This window comes from Parasteatoda tepidariorum, chromosome 10 (assembly GCF_043381705.1).
Source record: "Parasteatoda tepidariorum isolate YZ-2023 chromosome 10, CAS_Ptep_4.0, whole genome shotgun sequence".
Classification (NCBI taxonomy): domain Eukaryota; kingdom Metazoa; phylum Arthropoda; class Arachnida; order Araneae; family Theridiidae; genus Parasteatoda; species Parasteatoda tepidariorum.
In genome coordinates, this window is record NC_092213.1 from 49,519,294 (window position 1) to 49,545,975 (window position 26,682).

Here is a 26,682-nt window from a genome sequence, read left to right on the forward strand (position 1 = left end):
TATATATATATATGTAAAATATACACCGAAGCGCCATTGCATTTTGACCACCCTCCATCTATAACAATGGGCTCGCCCTGAAACAATGTTTTCATGGGACACATTAGGACCCATAATCCCCTATATAGAACAATCCCTGACATCTGTAAGCTACTTGAACATAGTTGCAGACCAGGTTTACCCATTCATGGCAACAGTTTTTCCTGCGGCGATGGTGTTTACCAACAGGATAATGCACCATGTCATAAGGGTCGAATCGTCATGGATTGGTTCGAGGAACATTCCAGTGACTTTCCAGTCATGTCTTGGCCCCCAAAGTCACCCGACCTTAATCCAATAGAGCATTTGTGGTCCTACTTGGAAAACCAAATTCGTGCTGCCGCGCTACCCCCTCGCAATGTGAGGGAATTGCAGGACCAGTAAGTGAGCGATTGGTAACAGATACCTCAGACTACCTATCAGCACCTTGTGGAATCAATGTCACAGCGGGTGCTAGCAGTTTTGAGGGCTAAAGGTAGTCCTACATGTTATTAGCAGGTTGGTCATAATGTAATGGCTCTTCGGTGTATATATATATATATATATTTTACATTTTCGATGCATTCCTTCCTCCTAGTTCTTACATAATTCGTCGATATTTTTCCATAATTAAATTACATTTAACTTGAAATACTTGTTTATTCAGAATCTAATATGATTTCATGTTTCTAATATGATTTGTTTCAAAGCTATGAAATGTTTAGCTCATCAAAAAGGGCATAACGTAAAATATCAATTTAAATGTTTTAAAATTTAGAACCAGTTCACACCATTTTCAAAGAGAAGTAAGTCTCTATTAAAAATCAGAAACAATTATTACTGAAACTTTGAGATATTTAAGCATTTAAAATGTGTCTATTATAACGTTTTTTCAAGAATATAAATTATAAAACTTGTTTGACGTAGTTTAGTAACATAAAAATTAGATTATAGAGGAAGGAGTTTGGATATAATATGATATGAATATATTCACACTTCCAAATTATATTATTTTAGAAAGATGAAATTAATTATGCAAAAATATTCATATTTCGAAAGTAATATATAAGTGACTTTTCAAAAGCTTTGTTAAAAAAAGATTTGCAAAACAAGTAATAATATATTTTTGAAAGCTTTAAAGTGCGATATATAGTTTTAAAATGAATTTTCCAGTATTTTCAAAAAGAAAGATAAATTGAAATACTAAATCACTAAAGTGCATAAAAGTGATTTATTTTCGAAACTTAAAAGCATTCTAAGACTCAGGAAAGGAAAAGTTATTTTGAAAGAAGCAATTTCTTTAAATATATTGCCAGTATCTGCTTGATTCGAAAGCTAGTCTTACGTAGATTAAAGTTAGGTTGCTAAATGAATGTATACAGATAAAAATGAAAGCTTTATGAATAAGATAGCTTATTTTTACTTTAAAAGCAATTATTACCCATTTCTTTTTTTCATACTTTTATTCATATTTATACATTACCAAGATAAAATAATTGATATTTACCACATATCATACTTTTGTTCAGAGTACATGAACAATGTGTACTTATTTTTACCAGCTTCTCCAAGTAAAATAAGTAGAATAATGTTTAAAAAAAAGAATGTATTCTTTCTTTTTTTAAATAAGAAAGAAGTATTTTTCGTAAGTCATTTTAGATTACAAAATGCTTTTAAATAAAATATTAAATTTGATTGAATTTATTACAAAAATAAATTATTAAAAGCAAATGTATGTAGGTACATATTTTCTTCTCATTCAGTAAATACAATATTTTTGAGAGTATTTTTCGTAAGTCATTTTAGATTATAAAATGCTTTTAAATAAAATATTAAGTTTGGTTGTACTTAAACAAAAATGAATTATTAAAAGCAAGTGTATATGTAGGTACATATTTTCTTCTCATTCTGTAAAAAAATATTTTTGAAAGTATTTTTCGTAAGTCATTTTTGATTACAAAATGCTTTTAAATAAAATATTAAATTTGATTAAACTTTAACAAAAATAAATTATTAAAAGCAAATGTATGCGTAGGTACATATTATCTTCACATTCTGTAAATACAATACTTTTGGAATTTGAAAAATAACTGTGCGCGTTTGAAGTTTAATTTTTTTTGATACTTTTACTTTTTGTTAATCTTAAATAGTAAGCATGTCAGCAACAGGTTTAATAATTTTGAGCTAAATGATATAGTCAATATTTTAGAGAAATAGAATCTTTATAAAAATAATTAGGGACACGAGTGATGTAAGCAAGGAAATATTCAGAACACCAAACTGCGAATCTTCAAGATTTAAACGGAAGCATTTACAGGACATCAAAAGAAAATAATTCAAAGGTATTAAAGTTATGTTGGGTTTTATCAACAGAGCTGTGAAATGAGGGTTTATTATTTTATCTGGTTGTTTCATCTATCAATTAATTGAGAAAAATTGGAAATACCTGACTATCATGTGTTAAGAAGCTTTATAGTGATGCCATTCATATCTTATTCTAATAATCCAGGGTATGATATGAGTATCTTATTCTAATAATCCAGGGTTATAAATTAGGGAGTTGCAGGGCACTGGAAACTCTTCATATGTCGAAGGGAATGACGGGAATATTGCGATGTCAACACTGGGACTCGAACCCCTGTTCTCTCAATCATGAGCTCGACAGATTAGTCCTCTAGGCTATAATATGTACTCAGCTGTAGGGAGCTAAGTGGTTTCTGTAGGTGGGCCATATTAACTATTGTTAATCTCAAAAAGTAACCTGTTAGAAGGAAGTACAAAAAGTGAATCTATTAAAAGTGACTTAAAAAATTCCTTAACTGGAGTAGGACCAGAAAAGTACAGCCAATTAAATTTAAAGAGGAGTAGAGTTTGAAAATTAAAGGAAAGAGATTAGTTAGTTAGCCCCCCTAAAAAATAAAAGAAGTAAAAAGAAATAGGGGCTGATTTCCCCCACAGGAAGTGCGATGACCGCGTTGACCATGAGGGAGGTCAACAAGAAAGTTAAAATAAAATATAATTGCTATTTTGAAAAAAAGAATAAAGTTTAAAGAGAATTAAAGGATTAGATATAATTACGAGTTAATTGTCACTTTATATTAAGAGTTAATGTGACAACTATATTACTTTAAAGCAATAAACGGTATTTCTAACAGTTAACAGTTTGAATACCACGATATTTATCGTAATTTGACTGTTTTTTAACATGGTAAAATAACAATTAAATAAATTTTTTTTAACAAATTTTTCTGAGAAATGTCTTACAATGTTAGGTAAAATTAACTGGCAGGCATAAATAAACATTATTTTATAGTTTTCTAGGCAGTGGTTTTTTAATCTAATGTGGTTTTTTTAGCAAGGTATTTTTTCTTCAAATTTTTGAGAAAAAAAAATTCTTGCTTCCAAGACAGAATGCAGCAAACCATACATTTCTATCTGCCTCCATCTTTGCTTAATTTTTTATTGTTTGACACCCTTAGGATACCGTCTAAAAGAAATAGATTAAAAACGTCAAATAAAAACTAAGAATTATATTAAAAAAATAGAAATACTCTTTTTATATGAGTATTCTATAAGTATTAATTAATGAGTTTAATGAGTATGATGAGTATGAGTATTAGTATTACCGTATCAAATTTAACTTTAAACATTTAAGCATAAATTTCAAATAATTTTTGAGTAATTGTAAGCTTATCAAAATATTTCTTTAAAATATTAAAAAAAGCTTTTATAGTTATTTTAAGGAATGTGGTTATTTCTAAACTCCTATGATTATTATAATTAGACAAAAATAATCATTAAAGGGAAGTCAACAATTATCAAAAATAAGCTTAAAAAGCAAATGGTCAAACTTGCTCGTTTTAATAATTAATTATTGATTCCTAAAATTTTTTATTTTTTATAGTATTTAATGAATATATTTTTCCGTTAAAATGAACTATATCATTAAAATTGGCATGAAAGGAAAATTCAAAGAAGGGAAAGGAAAGTACTTCAACTAATAAGATTTTTATTTACCATTGGGATTTGAAATATGTCGTAATATTACAGTTTACATGATATATGGACTAATTTTGAAAAATAATTTCTATTTAAACAAATTAGTAATTTATATGAATGTCAATGGATTGTTTAGATTACTTTGGGTCATAATTTTCAGACATCATTTTTATGTAAAAGTAATAATTTTAGATTACATACTTATGAATTCCTCAATAAATAAATAAGTAAAATAACATTAATATTTATGTATTTTTCTATTCTTATGAATATATTATTAATTTAATGAAAAATGCTCTGGTTTATAATTTAATATTTTTTAGGAAGCTTGCTTGCCAATATATATAACAAGAAAATTTATCATTTATTCAAAGAGTTAGGTTTGGTAATTTAATTATTTGAATCGTATCTATCATTAAAAGAACGAGTAATTTGTTTTATATTTCTTCTGAACGAATGGCGAAAAAATATTTAAATTGGATATATATACATCGACTGAAAAGTAAATTAAAAAGCTTCATTTTTTTAAAATGTACATGTAATAATTTATAAATTTATTTTTAAACAATTTTCAAGAACTTACATAAGTCTTAAATTTAAATTATATTTAAACTTAATCATAAATTTAAATTTTTTAATCATATATTAGTTTAAATAGCAACCTAAAAAGGTTTTAATTTTAAAATCCTTTGATATTACTTAAAAAGTGCTTAGAGAATTATTTTTTAAAGATTTAAAGAAGATTATAATTATTTTGATACTTTTTAGACTGTTATACTTTGCGAAAAATACCTAAAAAACATCACTCGTCAATAAAAAAAATTTAAATTTTATAAAAATTCAAATTATTTGAAAAACTAGTGCTTATAAATTGTGATGTAAATTCATTATAAATCTGTTTTAAACTGATTTGGTTTATTTTATTTAAACCAAAGAACTTCCATACCTCAGCGTGTTCTCTGTTTTTTTAATTTTTGTTAAAAAGAAAATTAAATGTATCCGTAATTTTATCATGCTACCCTAAGGCAAGGCATGAAAACCATTTATTCGGTTAAATTTACTCTCGATTTTTGTATTTTTTACTATATGTGTGGTAATAAGTACTTGATAATTTTGAAAATCAGAATTTCTGGTAATTCTGATAACGTTACCATGTAAATGAAAACCGTTACCAGTTACCATGTAAACCGGTAAACCGTTACCATGTAAATGAAAGTTACCAAATAAATGGTTTAAATACCGTTTTATTAACCAATTTTTTTTTTTTTTTTTTTTTTTTTAAAAACTAGATACGCTGTTATTTTACTGTACAGTGATTTTGTCCGCACATTTTCCCCAGTCTACGATCTGTATATTTATTTTCATTTGTTCAGTAATCAATTTTTGGATAGAATAAAATAAATATTTTCGAGAAAGAGAAAAATAGTATTCAAAATTTCAACATCACTTAAAGTTCACTGTTGAAAAATAAAATTCTCATTTTCGAAACGAGAACAAAATAAAAAATCTTTCACGCTTGATTTTTAAGATTGTATGTGTCTTCAGAAGATGTAAGACTTATGTGATGTATATAATGCAGTGTAAACAAATTTCAAGATATTTTCTAGAATGCCTTTCTAATTTTACAATTACAAAAGAGACATGTAACTTGCTTACCAAGGAATAATACAAACTCTTTTCTGCTTAAGTGATATTGGTATGTTGTTCATAAAACTAGTGTTTATCAAGAACGTGTTATTCCCTGTTTATTTGCACCCCGGTCATTCGAAAGTGGAATTAAGTATTCCTTTTGACCTTTTAGTTAGTGGTTTTCCAAACAGGTATTTTATATTTCCTGGAAATAGCATCATCTTAGTTTATTGGCTTTAAAACTCAGCTATTTGAAGGTTTCCATCTTTTTTTCACTTAAAAATTAGGTGTTAAAAACTGTTCTTTACCAAGAAACAATTTTTTTTAAAATTTATATGAGGACCAAATTTCTTTACTGATTTTTCTACTTAATAAAGCTTTTCTATTTAGTAAAGCAATAAAAGCTACTTTTTTTATCGTCATGAATTATTTTATCTTGCACGCAGATTTTGAAGTATTGTTTGTAAATTAATTAACATTTTAACTTATAAAAATATGAAGACTTATCATAAATGATATTTTTTATTTAATTTAATATTAGAAATTATGACAAATTCAGTTTCATACATTCTATTAATAAGAATTTCAAATTTAAAAAAAGCAAAGAATTTCTACAACAATCAGTTGCTGATTAAGACGTTATGGCATTACTATTTCGAGAACATAGAAATGATTTTGGTAATGTGGTCAGTGCTGGGTACTGATCACTTTTCAATCTCTGACAAGGTGGTGCGCATCAATTCAAAGTTTAATTATCTTCAATCCCAAAATTTGTATATAGTTTTTCTCTAGAGGAAAAGCTCAGAATCCTAAATATTGTGTTATTGCGGCTCAATCGACTATTGTATTTTTATAATAAATATCATAATTAAATTTTTTTAGTCATTTTTATTACACTTTAAAAGAACTGTTAGTTTTATTTTATGGAAAATCATTAACTAATTTCTGCATGTATGGATACCGCATGCAAAAGGTTTATTCTCACTTTTGCTTTATAATACACTGTAAGTAAGTTCATAGAAAATATGGCTAAATAGCAATTTATTCAATTGTTGTTTTACCATATTCATCCAAAACAGTCAAATAGATGTTAAAAGATGTTAATCAAACGATAAACTGTGAGAAGAACTGTTTATTGACTGTTTTAACCCAATACGATGAAACAAACAGAATGTTTTGCTGCGCTAAATGGGCCCACAATATGAAGCCACTTAGTTCATTGCAGCTGGGTATTTACTGTAGCCAAGAGAGCTAAGCTGTCAATCTCATGTCCGACAGTTCAAGGTTTCGAATCCTAGCGCTGACTCTACTTCCATTCTTTCAACTAATGAATTGTTTTAAGTGTCTTCCTCTCCCCAATTGGTGACCCTGGTCTATTAGAAAAGTAAACCCTTATTTCTGCCTAGATGGCAACACCTCAGAGTAGCTTAACACAAAAAAGTCAAACATTTCCTAGTTCTTACTATAGATGGCACCACCAGAAAATTATTGAGTTGCATTCCACGATTTATTTGCAAAACGCAACTCAGACACAACTTTATCATAACTCAATGAAAGGCTCCGCATAACCTAACTCCTATGTCTACTTAAATTTCCTTCTTACGGATTTTTAATTTTACTGGTTGTTAAAGGTTTCAAAACAGCAAAAGTAAGAAATGTTCCTAATTGTAAACTTTACGGTCAATTGGATACACAGACTGCAACCGGTTATTTTACCGTATTTTTAGAATGAAAATTGTAACAATGTATGAATAAAGAATTATTTTGGTATTAATTTGGCATTGAATATAAATAAATTAACATCAAACATTTAATACATTTGAATAGTCGTACATGCAGAATTCATAAATTGTAAAAGCATGATGTAATTACATCTGTGCTTTTTATAACTATATTTAGTACTTATTTATAAAGTATAACATCTGATTAAAATTTATAAATAAAGTACATCGATGATTTAACTCGCTTTGTGTAATGAACTACTATTATCTAATTTTTGTCCTTCTTGAAAACTACAATGCAAGTTTTGTTCTTAATTTTTCTTCAAAAGAATATAAGTAAAAAATTCATTTGCCTTTTAGCGTTGAATAAATATTAAAATCAAATGTCTATTTCAATGGTCTTATATGTAAAATAATTTTACATTTACAACTTATTCATGAAACACAATGCTTAATTACAGTTTTTAAATATAGTTTAACATGTCTAGATATACAAACAAAATTGTTTAAACTATTATGCATAAAATACATTATTAATTAATTGTTTTATGTATTTTTTCTTTTATTAATTGATCAAAACTGTTCAGAATAAAATTTAAACACAAAATACTATCATTATAATAAAATCAAAATTTAAATGTATTTAAAGCAAAGCTTTTAAGATCAAACTGATCGTTTGACCTTATGCCTCTTTTCTTCCTTAAAAAAAAAACTTTGACGTTAGAGAGAATTGAAAAGATATTGGTTGAATGCTGCGGTTGCCATAGCAGCAAGGATTATCTTTATTCAATTTAAAATTTTCATTTACTATTTAAAAAAAGAATAGTTTTCCGATATTACTCATACATAAACATGAGTTAATATTGTGCACGGTTTATTTGAAAATGCAAAATTATTCTTATGACTTTGAGGTATTTTCAGATTAGAATATATTAAGAGTATTTTAATGTTAGTGAATATTCATTTTAAATTCTCATTCAAGTATTATTTAACTAACAAAACTTTCTTTCCAAACTCATTTAAATAGCTTATTTTCATGGTTTGAGCTGAATTCAAACACGAATAATAAGTAGATGATAAATATGTACATTGCCAAAGCTCCTGGATCAAATTATGGTAAAAAGTACTGGCACTGAGGGTGTTAGTACTTTTTACATTAAAATCCCATTTTACCGAAACTAAACAAAATTTGATAAACCTTAATTTTTACAGTATTAATTACTGCAATTTGTAAATTTGAATGAAAAATATTAGTTTATATTTTTTTTCGGAAAATAGTGAATCTATTATTAACTTTTTTTCTTTTCAATTTGCCAAAGCGCCCGCACATTTCATTAAATTCTATTTCTTTTGATATTTTTTGCCGTTGTTCATTCATTCGATTTTAGAAAGTTTATTTTTTCAAGGTTAAAATGTAAAATACCAAATTTCTTTTCCCTTTTCTATTCCCTTTTATTTTTCTCTAAAAATGACGCACTTGATATATTTCTTTCTTCTTATTCTCATGTACAAAGCACTTAATCTTTCATTTAATTTTAAATAAGAAAAAATAATTTTTAATTTTAATTTAGGAAGTGAAATGTTTTAAATTTTAGAAGAAAAAAAAATTATTTTCAATAACGAAACTCTGAATTTATTTTCTTTTTAAATTTTCAGCCATTTATTTTTTCAATTAATTTTAACATTAATGGTGTGACACAAGAAATAAAACTTCAAAGTGCAATAAAAAAATTCATTTTTCCGAAATTGTTTTACATTTTTTCTAATTTTTAAACCATAGTAATATGCAAATATGCAAATAGATCTAGGGAATAATGCTTCATAATTACACACTACTCTATGTCATATATGTCGTGCTGTAGAGGCTGTATGCATTTAAATGAGAGACAGTCAAGCATTAATTTTACAATCCTGTCCTTTCCCTATGCGATTTTTGGTCACTTAAGCTCTGTCAAGAAGGAAAGTAAAAAATGCATAGTTTAAGTGCCTTTCACTAGAAGCAATGCGATGATTTTAAATTATATGTATAATCTTGTAGCCAACAATTATCTGACCTTTAGAGCATAAAATAACTTAAATATTTTAAAAATTATTCAACTTTTTTAAAAATATCCAATTTGACGACATTTTTCCACCTAGATGAAAATTATCAAAACCACTGCCGTATTCTCAGTTTTTGCAAACTTTTAGGAGCTCAGGATAATGAAGCATTGGGGCAAAATTAGACCACAATCACTTTTCATTTTCACGAATCTGTCGCTTTTCTCCATATTTACGTTTTGCGACATCTATATATATATTTCTCTTACACGGCGATAAAAAAAGCCTCATTACAACTCCCCGAATGGCAACGCTAGAAAATCGACCAATGATTGCCGATAAAAATGTCGCAAGCCAAATCTAGCTGAGGTGGCTCAACGTTTAGCTATTTTAAAAACGGAAACTGAAATAACCTTAAGCTAGGCAGAAGTGAGTAGTCTTTGTCGATAGATCTCTATTTTAGTATTTTGTCGAAAGCGCTTTTTTTCACGAATTTATATATTACGAATTTATTTGACGATTTTTGATTTATATCACGAATTTATTTGTTTTATTATTGTTATTAGTTATTCATTGAAAAATGAGTCTCAGTCGTGCTGTTACGCTTTAAGATTTTATACTATAGCACATTTCTAATAGGTTTAACGAATTACATGTCATTTATTTGAATTCAAATTTATTTTAATGACTTAGTATTTGCTAAAAAGATGTAATCTTTTTTTTAAAAAAGAAGTAGTTATATGGATATGAATAATTGTTTCGAATTCTTAGAATTTTGTGTATTTGCAATGTACCTAAGTTAGTAGCGAGCGAAGCGAGCTTGGTTTGCGAAACAAACCATATAAGATTGCGTAGCAATTTTCGGGGGTTGACTAGCGTTAGCGAGCAGGGGGGGGGGTAGCTCACTAGTTTTCCAAATAAGCGTAGACAGCCCTGGCTTCAGATAGGCTAAACTTTACCTAACTGTCATGAGTAATTTGCAAACTTACAGCAGTTATGTTATGAACGCATATTATTCGCAGAAAAGCATTATGTCATATTATGACGGAGATTTCGAAAAACAGCCTTAATAAGTTCTCGAACGGAGCTCGACGATTTCAGACTGTACAGCCTTCAAATGGAAACATCTTGTTCACCCCTGATTTCAACATCTGATTGAAATTTAAAAATTCAAGTCAAATATTAATTAAGATATTGAATTTTTATGTCTAAAAGGGCGAAGCATGTATTTTCTTTTCTTTTCCAGTACATTACATTGATTAAACATAAGAAAGATCGACAATTTTCCTAATCCTTGAAAAGGTTTATAATTGAAGTTTCACCCATACTTTAAAGGCTTTATCGTGTCTAGACAATGAATAAGCATGATTTCGTTCTCTTATGCTAATGGAAAATTAAGAAAACATTCGAATCTGAATTACGAAATCATACGAATTTCCGTAGTGTAAATGGAATTAAAGAATAGTTTCAATGGTGTGATTCTCTTATCGTACTTCAATTTGTCTGATGGAATAGAAGAAAAGAAACTTAACTATATGTATGGTACATTCTTTTAGTTTGAAAGTCTTCAGATAGTAAAAAGTGTGTATTAGTATTCCTGATATATTTAGCTGTTGGACACGGGACATTGACCTAAAATTTTATTTCAGGGTAGAAAATAACAGTTTCTACCCATAACAATCCACCCCAACAGCAATTAATCATTGGAAAACTTTTAAAAAGTAAGAATAGTTCTGTTGTTATTCTGAAAACGCTAGAATAATGTGTCTTAAAATGGATTGATGATTTGAAAAATAGAGTAAAGACATACGAGTAAAGATTTAAAAAAATGTACGGTTTACTGGATTCTGCCTAAGAAACAAGATAATTCATTGCTATAAAGTTTTAAAATTAGTTAAAAAGTACGTCAATAGAAGGAACTTTAAGAAATAATTCACTTAACTGTACACTGTACAGAACTGTGCACTACGCAGTGCCCAAAAAAATAAACGGACCCTTCCTGAATAACTTTTGATCTAATGATCAGATCTTCCCGTTCTGGGACTCAATCTAAATGGTTGGGGGTAGCGACCTCAAATATGCTAATGAATTAGCACTGATTTTAAGTTACGAAATCAGACTCAAAAAGGTACTTACTCATAAACATATAATTTTAATACATCATAAACACATGATTACTAATAAACATATAATTTTTATGATGGACACTAATTTCTGACACAAAATATAGGGGGGTGGCTGTATAAATGTGTATATAGAGGCAACCAAACATAATAGGACTTTTGGGAGGACTTTTAATATAGCATTGTATTTTGCTATATAAAATTACATATTTTAAAACAAGGCAGAAAATAGTATACCTTACAAAAATAAAATAGTTATAAATAATTAATATTTCATAAAATTTATTTTTGCATGAAATTATTTTTGGAATAAAGAATTTTATAATTGCGTGCTAAAATTTTTCAATTCACTTGAAAAACTCTCAAGATAGGGCAAGATACACAAAAAGTAAAATTTGCATAAAAGGGGTTCGAACCTCGGACAGATTTTCTTACCAAATTAAGGGAACCATAGTTCCCATATTGCGGTTACTCCCGATATTTTGAGAGTCATAAATCCGAATCCATGATAATAAATGTACGCTCAGAGAAGGTATGTTTTTGTGTCTAATTTCGTAACTGAAAATATCATGCTCAGTAATTAATTAATATATTTGAAGTCCCTCCTTTCAACCATTAAAATTGAGTCCTAGAACGTGAAGATCCGATTATTAGATCAGCAACAATATTCGGACATGTTACTATGTTTTTAACGTAATAATAGGTTATTACATTTTATACTTTCCAATAGGCAATTTTACCATTTGTTTAATGCTTCAGCAAAGGACTACCAATCGATTAGCAACTAAAGTGGAAAAAAAACTTTAGCATGCACTGCACGTGTGAGAGGCGTATTTTCTTATGATTCGATCGATATGAAAAATTCAATACTTTTCTTCGTTTCACTTGGAGCAACAGCCTAAGAAACATCTGCGAGGATCACAAACTTATAGATGAAGTAAAGCTCATGTAGCATGAAATCTATTTATGTATTGTCTTCAAATGACCTTCTTCATATTGTGTTTCATATACTAGAAACTATTCATTTACGTTAGTAAGTATTTTTAATTAGGGCATTTTAAACGCTTTCTCTTTACTATTTTATGAACGAAAAGATTTTACTTTATTAAATGTTTTACAATGGTTCTGCAGGAAAGAATCACAAATATTTAAGTAAAACAAAATCTTTTTAATTTGCGTACCTTTGTACTCTAAGAAAAATTGATTCAGTGTTAAGCGAAAACAACGGTACCTTTAACTGTAATACGATTAAAAATTTTCTGACTATCGTAGAAAAAACAACTAGTTTAAATATTTAAAGTCGCAAAATTAAATATAAGGCATCAAATGGTTATTTAGAATCAAACATATAAATCATCAAATCAAATATCTAAATATCTGATTATGGCCGAGATAGTCTGGTTGGAAGGACGCTGGACTCTTGTTAGTGAGAACGGGAGTTCGAATCCAGCTAGCCGAAGACTCCCTGTGTAGTAAAAGGTGGCTGGTGCACGTTGAATCTGTAGGGTCACAATGTCCTCTATGTTCCCATAGCAATATGTTCCCATAGCATGGGGTACTGAATTAGAGATAGGTCTATTTCTATTTCAGGTCAAAATTGTGATCCGTGAACGAATGAATGGGTCCGTCCTATAAACGGGTGTGACATTTGGGAGTGGCGGAAAGAGAATTCTTGTCCATAGATGGCGCCACTGGAAAACAAGAACAATCGTACTCTCTCTGCCTTAACGGTTGACAACAGTAACAAATATTTGATTTAATGAGATAGTAAATATGTAAACAATTTTATTGTTTTTTTAATGAATAAAAAATAGTAACTATGATCGAGAAAAAAAAAGTAGCAGAAATATAAAGATGGGTTACAACAAAAATGTGAGTAACTAGCGCATGGGAATAAGTGGGCTAAGTTGTTTTTTTATTATTTTTACACAAGTGTACATTTTTAAAAATTGTTGATAGTATAAATCTTAAGGATATTAATGTTTTTTTCTGATTAAATTTTTCAAAATTACTACCATTCTTATCAGTAGAATTTATATTTATTTTTGCCTTCTCGTTTGTAATTGCAACAATTGCAACAATGTAATTGCAACAAAATAAAATATGGTAAAAGCTACCAGAATATGGAAAAATTTATCATATTTCAGGTTCTATGGGAACACCAAAAGCTTTTAAAGAAGTCCTGATTTTGGTGAAATTAACACTACAATATGGTTTTATTTAATGGAATAAAATTTGATAAATATGGTAAAATTTGGTCATTTTATGATGACTTAAAACATGGAAGAAAAATCCTCTATTCGGTTAAATTAACTTTTTAATTCTGCATTTTTGTATTAAATGCCTTATAACAAGAATAATTTTGAAAACCAGAATTTCCGATAAACCGTTACCATATGAACGGGAAAATTACCAAATAAATTGTTTAAAACAGATTATTTTGCTTTTTTTTTCACCAGAATTATGTTTTTATTTTTTTCCAGAGTTATTACACATTACGGGATTTTTATCAGCATATTTTATGAATATCTTTGTGTAAAATTGTATGAATGGGTTAGAGTTAGTATTTTTTAACAATAAAAATAGCTACTTATTTTAAATAGCGAATAGTTTTAACAAAATGTAGAAAAAAAACTTTTCTAATACCTAAAATTGTAAACAATCGTATATTTTTTAGTAAACTAGACTGATATCAAATTTTTTAAAAATGGTTTTTAGGTATTTAACATTAAGTGAAAAAAATTAATTTTTTGATAAAAATAAATGTTTTGTTATTTAAAGATCAAGAAATCGTTTTTTTAAACATTATATTTTTTGACAAATTATTCAAATTTTCTTAATTGAATAATTAGATGTTTTTAATTCTTATACACTTTTTATAAACTTATGAAAGAGGTCTTACACTAAAAAATATTTCTGGATCAAATTACGGTAAAAAACTACCGAGGTTCAGGTTGGCGATATTTTTTTTCCAGTAAAATCCATCTTTAATGGAACATGTTACGGAATAAAAAATCTGAAATAAATATTTTCATGGTAAAAATGGATTTCAAACAAAATTAATTTTACGGATGATTTACCCAAAATGCAGGTACTGTAATTTGATCAGGATTTTTTTACAGTGTCGTTCTATTCTTTTTTTCAATTTCTTCTGGAAAAAATAAATATTTATACTGTTTTTCACACTTGAAACACGTGAAATTCACGTCGTCTTAAGTGTGAATAAAAATTTGATCAATTAGTGTCTGTAATTTATTCCATCTCTTTAGACACTTAAAATAACCATAGAACTATAATTTATTCGATTGAGAGGGTGCCGACATTCCATTTAGTCGAGTATTTATGAAAGGGTGTATTGAATTGATTGGAGAAACATAAAGCAGGCACGAAAGGATAAAACATAAAGCAGAGATTTTACATGATTTAAAGAAATTCGATATTTCTATTTTTCTATGCTTACTTTCAGAAACGATAATATTGCTTGGAATTGTGTTTCCAAAGTTAGACTTCATTGATAGAAAAAGGTTTTGTATGATGTATCGATATGCATTTACTATTTTTAGAAGAAAATTGTTTTCGAAATTATTTATTTTTTCATTCCTTTTACATTTTTTATTCATTAATTTTATCAGTTTTTTTTTAATATTCTTAGTCATAAAAATGCGCCATTAAGAGTATTTTAAATTATTTATTCATTAACTTATCATTTCCTTTTCGACGTTTATTTTACTGTTTATATTTTAAAAACTCAGATTAATTATTTATTTTTCGATTCCTCTCCATTTTATAATCAAAAAACTAATTTAAATTATTCCTTTTTTTTAATTTCTAAGTCTAAATAAAGCACTTCTGAAAATGTTTTAAATTATTTTAACTTCATTCGTTAACTTACCATTTCCGTTCTTATCTTTATTTTACTGTCAATTTGTTTTTTAAACTTTCATACATTATTTATTTATTTAGAGGACCGCAGTATTTATTTAGAGGACGCATTATTCATTAACTTATCGTTTCTTTTTCGACGCTTATTTTACTGTTTATTTTTTCGAGACTTTTATAATTTTTTTATTTTTTGAATCCTTCACATTTTCAATAAATAAATTCATTAAAAAAATTCTTTAATTTCTAAGTATAAATAAAGCGCTTATGAAAATGTTTTCAATTATTTTAACTTCATTCGTTAGCTTTCCCTTTCCGTTCTTATCTTTATTTTACTGTTAATTTGTTTTTTAAACTTCTTTCATACATTATTTATTTATTTAGAGGTCCGCAGTGGACTTTATTCATTAACTCAATATTTCCTTTTAGACGTTTAATTTCTTTTTCATTGAAGGTTACAAAAAGCAAATTTCATAAGAGTCTAAAAATACTTCTTCAAAAATTGTTGAAAATCTTTTCAATTGTTACTTAAATGATGCCTATTAAAAACATGGTGTTATTAAAAAAATTTTTAAGTGTTATTTTTTAAAGTAGAATAATACATTTTTAAAATAATTAAGTCAGTACCATGAGCTTTTAGGGCTTTACTTCCTTATATATTAAAGTTTTAATTCACATTATTAGTATTTGTTTATATTAATAGTATATTGGTATGTATTATTAGTATATTAGGATACAAAACTGAATATTTTCATTGTTTTTAAAATGATTGCAATTAAAAGTTGTTCGAAATAAAATTTAACGAAGCAAATTGGACGTTTGCAATTACAATTATAGACATTTTTATAAAAATTATTGGTGGGCGCTGTATAAAAATAAGGAAAAAGCACTGGTATCTCGAATGCAGCAACTGTAAAATCCATTTTGCAACGAAATCCATTATTACTGCAGAATTTTAAACCTTAATTTTTCAGAACGTTAATTATAGAGAGTCAAGAATTTTACTGTAAATAGTGCTGTAAAAATTACGGTATATCAGATTTTTTGTTTAAAATACTGGCACACTGAGTGTCGGTACTTTCCAACGAAATATATTGCAAATTTTTTTACAGTGGGGGAGTTCTAAAACTGTTTTCTGCAAATTCGATATTTTGAAATAAACAGAGCAATTCAATATTTAATTCCTTAAAAACATATTTATGTAAACAAGTTTCAAAAACAAGGAATAAAAACAAATTTAGTGTAAAAGTGGACATTAAAATATAATTTTCCAACAGAAAATACGCCATTTTTGTTCTGGAACTGTACAAAACAACTGTGCCCCTTTCATTCGAAAACAAATTGCAGCGAACATTATAATTTGATCTGTTTGGAAGTTTTTTTTTACTTCAATATTTTATTAATTTATTTTTTCTATCCTATAAATGTTTAACGCTATAAATTTACGAGATCATTTATTGAAAAGAAAGAGCAATGCATCTTCAGCATTAATTATAATGTACTGCTTAAGAGATTATTGAGCCAGAAGTTAAATCTCAATAATGACACAAAATGTTTGAGATTGAAATGCGGCTTGCATCCCGAGGAAAAGAAAATGTCATTCAAAAAGGCCTGTAGATTACAAACTTTAAGAACCTCTGTACTTGCAAATTTTATTACATTCTATGCAGCAGTTACAATAAAATACTACACTTGAGTATGACTTGGAAAAATTTCGATTTTCAGAAGCGTAGTTTCATTCGTGTTTAAGAATAGGCTGTTATTTTGTAGCATTAATGAATGTTAATTAAATTTGACTAAACTGTACATGATCAAGAAAAATCAAAATTTAATAATATCTCATTAACGCTAGAAGAGCGCTTTTAAAAACTATGCTATTATGTTCGCCCAAACGTTTTTTTTTTTAAATATGTGCATGTGCTAAAAGCACACGGGTTAATTTTAGTAGCGCGTAACTGAAACGTGGTAACTGAAAAGTGTTTTTTTATGAGTTACGTTTTAAAAGCCTTGTTTTTAGCATAATCAGTTCTACATTTTTAAATAAAAAAAAACATAATTTGACGTTAATAAATAACCATAATAATAAAAAATTTATTATAAAACCAAAATATACTGTATTTAAACCTTTCATTTTCATTCAATTTTTTCATCACATTCATATTTCTATTTATATAATTATGGCTTATCGGAAATTCTGGTTTTCAAAATTATAGTTCTTATTTCTCCACATTTAGTAAAAAGTGCAAAACTGAAGAGTGCATTTAACCAGGTAATGCTTTTTATGCCCTACTTTAAAGTATCACGATAAAATTACCAAATTTTATCACATATTGTAAAACCATAATTTGTCGTTAATTTTACAAAATTTATTACCAAAATACCACAGTAAAAATTACCCTGCATTTTGGTATTTTCATAGAGCAAGGTAAATTTTACCATATTCTAATAGTTTTGCCCATACTTTTTTTTCTCAGTGCGTTACTTTGCTTTATCACCAATATTTAGCATATATCAGATCAATAACAACAAGACTAAAATTTTTGCATTTTTTTAAAAATTATATAACTGAAAACTTTTAATAATTTTCAATTAAAACATTGCACATATTATTAAATTTTTTTCTATCCATTGATTAGTACAGTTGGATTAAATAAGTAAGTATTTTTAGATATTCGATTAAAAGTAAAATTTATTCAATTATAATTATAAAACCATTATTCAATAATTTAAAAAATCGCAAGTAACGGAGAAGGTCTAAATTACAGTAAATTTTTTTTAGAGTACAATCACTTTAAACTTTATTTACAAAAGCTATATTAATCTGATGACATTGTTTTGTTAGAAATGAAGGAAACACGTTAAAAGTAGGAGAACAGAAATAAAAAGGAAAGAATTATGAAACAATTAAATGGAACTATTTTGAAATTTGTAATTACGAATTCTTGACTTTAAAGACAAATGGTATTCGCATGCACAGTAATTTTTAAAAAATTGTTTCACCTTTTTTGACATTTATAACATTTATTTTCATTTATATGTTTATAACGCTTAATTTTCATTTATTTATTCATAACATTTATCCTCATTTATTCTATAACATTTATTTTCTATCTATAGTTAATACAAATTTAAAAAAAGTCTGGCAAAAAACTGAGCACTTAAAAATTAACATAGCTATCAATATATATACCGTCAAAAAAAATATTTTTTTTATAAAAAGAATGTCAAATTCATTTCATATCAGTACACTTTATTAGTATTTTGAACATATTACATGGAAAATACCTGTGATATAATTAGTTTAAATTGTTTTAGCAATTTAAAATACTACTATTTTCTTTTAAAAAAATATTGATACATGTTTTAAGATCTAGGATCTGACATGAATGTATCATAACTTTCTGTTAGAATTCCAAAGATTGCATTAATAATCTTGATTTTCTACGTATTTAATCGTCAAGCATCATCATGAAAAATTTGCAAAATAAATTTTCAAACGTCCTGAAAGGAAGAATTTATTATTTAGGTATCTATTATTATTATTATTTTTTTCTTTTTTTTAAAAATGTTTTCTTTGAATATTGAAGCCCAAAATTAAATGAAAAACAGCAGTTGTCAAACTTAAAGTTAATATTACCACATCAAAATCCAATAATTTAAAAATAATAAATAATCGAGTAGTAGTTTGTTATACTATTACTATGTTATATAATGAAGTCATCGCAATAAATATCATAGCAAAACTGCTAAAAAATTGCGACTAAAAAATGTGTAATAGATTTCTTAAGATATATAAATTAAGGTAAACTTAATATTTTAATTCATTTTTAACATGTGTGGCATGGAATATATTCCAATATGAAAACAATAAATTCTACTCAAAAACATGAATATAGCTAACATGATAATGAGACTTAAATTAATTATTCATCTTTAAAAGCATTGAATTTATTCGAATTTAAAAGTAAAACCTTTAATACTCTTTCTTGCTCTAAAAAAAATTCTAAAATGTGTAAAATATTAAAGTGTCTGCAACGAATGTGAATACTGCTAAGGTGGAATTTAATACTTAAATTAAATTTTCATCTCTTACAATACTTGAGTTCTTGAAAAGTTAAAAAAAATATTTAATGTTTACTTTTTTTACGATTGAAAGTATAAATTATGTAACAAATATCTAATTCTACTTTTGCAACAATTGTGAATAATAAAAAAAGGAGTAAATAATTTAATAAATACTTTTGTTTTCTATGATGTATGAGTTCATGAGAGCATAAATATTTAAACTTATGGAGCGTGAAATACACACCAAAATATTTACAATAAAATCAATACAACAAACGTGAATAATTTAACCACACATTAATGACTCATCTCTAAAGTTTTTCCATTCTAACAAGTTGTTTTTAAAATATATTGAATGTTTACATTTTTTATGGAAAATATATACAATCAGAAATGCAAATTTTAACTTTTACAACAAATGTGAATCAGAGCAAAGTGATTTGTTTTAAAATAATAATTTATCTCTTAAAATTTTTGAATTCAGGTTAGCAATTTTTAAAATATATTGAATGTTTACTTTTTTTGCAGTAAAAATATACTATCAGCAACGTGAACTTTAACTATTATATCCAATGTAAATAATGTAACTAAGAGCAAAGTGATTATAGTGAATAATTTAGACTTATAATAATGATTTATCTCTTCAAATTTTTGAATTCATGCGAGTGATTTTTGAAATATATTGAACATGAACTTTTTTTACGGTAAAAATATACAATCAACAACATACACTTAGACTTTTTCAACAAATAGGAATAAGAACAAAGAGAAAGCTAACAATTAAATTAATAAGTTGTATTTATTACATATTAATTCGTGGGAATTTAAAAGAATGCCATTAGGATTTAGTGTTTTTCACAGTTAAATATAAACAACTGTTAATGTTCTAGAAAAACAGAAATAGATTGAATTTTGTACTTACTAATATCAAGACTCTCCTCCCTCTTTTCCGGAAATTCGAAAGGTGATGTGGGATTATTCAGGAGTTGTTGCTTGGCGAAATAACTAAAGACAGTGTTCCAACATTTTCAAAATAAGAAACAAAGTTTTGATTTGAACCGGTGAATTGGTGATAGAAAATAAAACAGCTTCAAATCACTGAAAGGTCAAGGAAAACGGGAAAAATCTGACGCAAGAATCTCCCCAACGTAGACTTGTCTTCTTTGAAGGAAAATTCCGGAGTCTTGTGCGTAGGCTGACCATGAACTACAACTTTTTCCAGTAAAAAGAACTAATAAATGTTCCAATCGATAGCGATGAAGCGTAAAGTATCGTCAACAGTAAATAATAAGCCCTCACTTGTTAGAATATAACTCAGAACGATAGCAAATAAGGATGCATTTGTAAGAGACAACTCCAAAACGGTTTTCCCACTTTTCCGGAAATGGAGACTGGACAGGAACGAGGAGGACAAAATTGAGGCGATGGAGGTCGCGCATGCGTAGTGGACACCAGACTCAGGGATTTTCGGGTGAGTTCGGGGATATTTCGGATTTCACTAAGGGTGGAGGGATTTTTGGAGTAATGATTTTTCGCTTTGTTGTTCATTCATACACCGATGAACTACTTTCAATAGAAAGGTTGTGGCGAGTGAAAATTTTAATATTTAATCACTCAAGGGATATTATTGTAAAGTTCACTGCAAAAATAGAAATGTAAATGATTTACTAATAATGCTTAGAAATACTGAATGAATGCGTTGAATTCATTCGATATTTTGGAGAGAAAAAAGAAGTAAAAAACGAATTTATATATATATTTCTTTAAAAAAAGTGGAATAAATATAAAATAAAACAAATAGAAAGAATGTAGTGTTCATAGTTGCATTTAACGTTGAATAAAAAATGTTTAAACTATGAATTCAGAAAATTAAAAAAAATAATAATTTCTTAAATTAATACTCTTTTTAAGAAATTTATGATTTCGTAGAAATTTTATTTCAGAATTATTCCAATTAGTAATTACTTAGAAGATACTATGTTAAATATCACTGCTAAATTAGAAATGTAAATGATTTCCTAGTAATATTTAGAAATACTAAATCACTTAAAATGCGAGTACTGAACTTATTTTATATTTTGGAAAAGAAAGGAAGAGAAAAGAAAAAAAAAGGCGCATTTTTATTTTTCTTAAAAAACATTGTTTGTAAAATATTGAATTAACGGTAATGAATATAAAAATATGCGGAAAAAAACAGAGCAAATAAATTGTTTATCGTTATATTTAACTCTGATTAAAAAATATATGAAACATAAAATAAGACAGTTGAAAAAAGATAAATTTTTAATATTGAAACTATTTGAAAAAAATTATGATTTCGGAAAAAATTTATTTCAGAATTATTCCAATTAATAATTACTTATAAGATACTGTGTTAGAGATCACTGCAAAAACAGAAATGTAAATGATTTCCTAGAAATATTTAGAAATAGATAAATCACTTTAAATGCAAGTACTGGACTCATTTGATATTTTTGAAAAAGAAAAAAGAAAGAAGAAAGGCGAGTTTATATTTTTCTTAAAAAACATTGTTTGTAAAGTAATGAATTAACGATAATGAATATAAAAATATGCATAAAAAAGAGAGTAAAGAATTTGTTTATCGTTATATTTAACGCTGAATAAAAGATACATAAAACATAAAATAAGACAGTTAAAAAAGATAAATTTTTAGTAATAAAACTCTTTGAAAAAGATTATGGTTTCGCAAAAATCTTATTTCAGAATTATTCCAATTAATAATTATTTAGCAGATATTATTTTAAAGTTCACTGCGAAAATAGACATAAATCACTTTGAATGCATCAGCTGAACTCATTTTATGTTTGAATGAAAAACTAATTTTTTCTATAAAAAGAAAGTGTTTGTAAAGTACATAATATTGGAATCAACACAAAACAAATAAAATTATGAGAAAAAATAGAGAAAATGAAGTGCTTATTGCTATATTTAACATTGAATAAAGACATGGAACATAAAAGGAGAACGTTTTGAAGAAAAGTTGAATTTTAAATAATAAAACTCTTTTAAAGAAAATGATGATTTCGTAAAAGTTTTATTTCTGTATAATGTAATAAAAATTAATCAGTAATACACACGAAAAAAAAAATTCCGGCAATAATATGATAATTACAATTCGGATGCAAAAAAGGTCCTAATTCTGGTTACAGTTATCAAAATGTACGATACTTAAATCATTCATTTGTTAATTTTATCGCTCATAAGGTTACAGTTTGCCATAAATTCTAGCTTTCAAAATCATTGTTTCTATTACCAAACACTAAGTAAAAAATACCGAACTGAAAAGTAAATTCAACCGAATAAATGGTTTTCATGCGATTCTGAAAGGTGTCATGGTAAAATTATCAAGTTTTACCATATTTACCAAATTTTATCACATATTATAAAATAAAAATTTTATTTTTAATTTCACCATAATCATTACCAAATATTACGGAGCTTTTTAATGTTTAAAAATAGCCAGAAACACGGCAAATTTTACCCTATTCTGGTAGTTTTGACCAAACTTTTTTCTCACTGTAACCAATAGCATTATAACCAATAGTTAAAATTAAAATATATAATAATGTTTCCATTTAGATCGTAGTTCCATTTTTTTAAAAATGTTGTTACTTAATAATTATCATAATAAATAAATATAATACAATAAATAAATATAAAAAGGTACATATTATAAAGTTTTATTATCGGAGAGGTAGAATGGGTCTAATTATGCTTAAAAAACAAACTTTGAAGAATAAATATATTCTGAAACCTTTTATAATAGGATGCAATTTTTCTGCAACCGTACTATGGAGCTAATTTTATACCATATTATTGTGCTTCACAAATTTGAATAAATGATTTGATTTTATGGTTCAGCTAGAACGAAAACACGCTTCAATTTTATACCCCACTTATTTTCAATTTTTCTGCAACCGTAATATAATAAGTTAAACCATATTTCCGTATTTTGAAAATTTGAATACATAATATTGTGCTTCAACTTGAATGAAAACATGCTTCAATTTCATGCCTTATTTATTTTGAATTTTTCTGCAACTGTTACATGAAGCTAACTTAAACCATACTATGGTATTCCATAAATCTGAATGTATGATATAATGATTCTAATTGAACGAAATATCATATAAAATTCAATTTAATACCTAATTAAAATTATAGCAAATTTAAGCCATAGCCTGTTATAATTATCATTTCAAAATTACGGTAAAATAACCAACACCAATCTGTCTATCCAATTAACCGTAATGCTTACGGTAAAGAACATTTTTTACATTTACGGAATTTAAAACTGTTTACAACTAGTATGGTTAAAAAACTATGAATACAAAACTGTGCGGTTTTCTAACAATTTACTACTAGTACAGTTTCAGAACCGTAAAGAAAAAGTTAAATTGGACATTAAAGCTAGACTTTTCAACGGGTAATGAATATTGGAGTTAGGATGTGGTTGAATTGTGTTTTATCAAATAAACCTTGGGATGTGGTTTAATTAGTTTATCTGGTATTTTCACATCAAAATGCTGGTTGTTTAACCACATTAGCTGAAAGCAGTTAATAAACGGTTTTTCTCAGAGTTAACAGTTTGAATACCATCTATTTTTTGGTTATTTGACTATTTTGTTTGAATATGGTAAAATAACAACGAAATAAATTGTAATTTTACCAATTAAATAAATTTCTTTCAGTGTATTTGATTTAGGGTACCGATAATATGATATAACGTGACTGAGAACATTGTATCAAAATGAATTGCATATGAATATAAATTACATTAAAATTTTAAGATTATTAAGTTAGTACTGAAGTATAAGTTTTATTTACTATTTTATTACTTACTGTATTTACTATTTTATTACTATATTGATAATTTAATTGAATGCATTTTAGTGCGTAGTGCGTAATTGGTAGTTTATAAACATATATGAATGTGGAAATGTTTTTGCTTTATTTTAAAATTTTAGAATAAAAAGAGAGGTTAACATGAGAAAAAGAGAATGTATATTTTTAGCCTGAAAGTTTTATTTCATTTTCTAAACGTTTCTCATTTTTAAAATTTAATGTCAAATTTGTTCATTTACTTCTTTTTTGCCACTTCAGGGTAATAAGTTTGTTATGTGCATTTTTTAACATTTTTTTATAACTTTCTGAAAAATATGATATTGTAAAAATATTTTAAAGCTATCAGAATTTTTTGAAGATATCAAAACGCTGTTTATATAATTAAATCCAGATCAATAAGCAGAAAAAAATAACAAAGAAAAAAGTATTGGTTAAAAACTTACTTTTCGTAATAAAATTGCTATGTTTCAAGCATTTAGTGTTGAACAAAGATCATCGTGTATCAGAAATTAGTATTAATTTGTATTATCTTATCCACATTAAATGATGGAAATGATGTTCATTATGTATCATATTAACTTATTATATTAATTTATTAAATTGTTCATTATATTAAAATTCCTTAAACTGTGGGTTCCGACCCCAATAGGAGCCGCGAAACCTACAGCAGGGATGGGATCATCAAACATTTTAGCAATATTGATATTTATTTAACTTATTATAATAATTTTACAATTACAGTATTTTTTTACGCAATGCATTTGAAAATAGATAATAAAAAAAAGACATTACAGACGAAGAGAAAACGAAAACATTTCGACGCTTTCTTGTTATTGTATTATATTTTTAAGTTTGTTGCTTATCTTTAATTTTCAGGTTGCTCTACGTCTTAAAATTAAAAGTTAAGGTTAATAACCTAAAACTGCGTAGCATATTACAGTACTGGCAAGAAAATTGACAGTTCACTTACATAAGTGTCGGATTTATGCCATGCTTATGAGGCCCCACAAAAGTTCGTAAATACGATGGGGTCCTTACACCAAACAGAAACCCTACATTAAAGTATATAAATAATGATTATCATACATCAGAAATTAATATTAATTTATGTTATCTTATCCATTAAATGATATAAATAATTATCATATAAATGATTATCATTATTTATCAGAGCATAATACTAATTTGTGTTTATCTTATCCATTAAACGACTTAAATAATGATTATATGAATAATAATCATCATATATCAGAAATTAATATTAATTTCTGTTATCTTATCCGTTAAATGATAATCATTATATAACAGAAATTAATATTAATTTCTGTTATCTTATCCGTTAAATGATGTGAATGATGATTATATAAATGATAATCATTATGTAACAGAAATTAATTATTGTCTTATCTTATCCATTAAATTATGTAAATAATGAGATTATATAGGATGATCATTATATATTAAGTTTTATTACTAATTTGTGTTATCTTATCCATTAAGTGATGTAAATAATAATATGGAGAAGGAATATTTCAGTGTGCCATTTTATGTTGAGGTGGAATAGGCAGGAGTTGTAGGAGGGTGATGAAAATTAGCAGTTGAACCGGATCATATTTAATAAAAAAAGCTTTTATTTAGTAGTATATTTGCAGAGCTCGAGTTACAAAATATAAAAATCATTCATAAGAATTTCAGTTGAATAAGTTTTGCATAATAATATTAATAAGGACAGGCCATGGGAGATAAATCCCCCACAACCTGCCTAATCAAAAGCCAAATTAAAAGGTACATGTAAATTGCTCCCAACGGAGACAGAAGCATTGGTAGGAGATCCAAAATTGGCGATCTATTAAAATATTACATAGCCAAAACAAAGCCAACCAGCCTATCAATATGGGTTTAAAAGAATACCTTGGCGATCACGAGTCGCCAACAAATTTATGAGAATTATTACAACCATGCAACCAAAACATTTAGCCGTTGGAAAATTAGAATAAAAAGTTATAAATAGATTTTTGCTTTCGATTATAGGCGACAGTGAATTAATATGTCTGCATAATAATGAAATAAAAAGAAAGTATTGAAATATTCCTTCTCCATAAAATTGGTGCCTAGTTACAAGGAGCGAATTGGGTTATCAACGCAAAATCTTAAAAATAAATATGTGTATGCCAATTGTGGCATCACAAATAATTATGTAAATAATTATGTATATGATGATCATCACACATCAGAAATTAATATTAGTTCGTGCTATCGTATTCATTAAATTATGTAAATAATGATTATATAAAGGATGATCATTATATATTAAAAATTAATATTAATTTGTGTTACGTGTT

General features: G+C 26.7%; 1 protein-coding gene across 1 annotated transcript in view; it reads right to left on the reverse strand.

The window, feature by feature from the left end:
* Positions 1–20,900, reverse strand: part of LOC107449861 (choline transporter) — a 52,320-nt gene extending 31,420 nt beyond the window's left edge. Inside the window, exon 1 of the mRNA XM_016065526.4 lies at positions 20,397–20,900. The gene's annotated coding sequence lies outside the window, so the exon portion shown is untranslated. The remainder of the gene's footprint in view (positions 1–20,396) is intronic.
* Between the last annotated feature and the right edge of the window lie 5,782 nt (positions 20,901–26,682).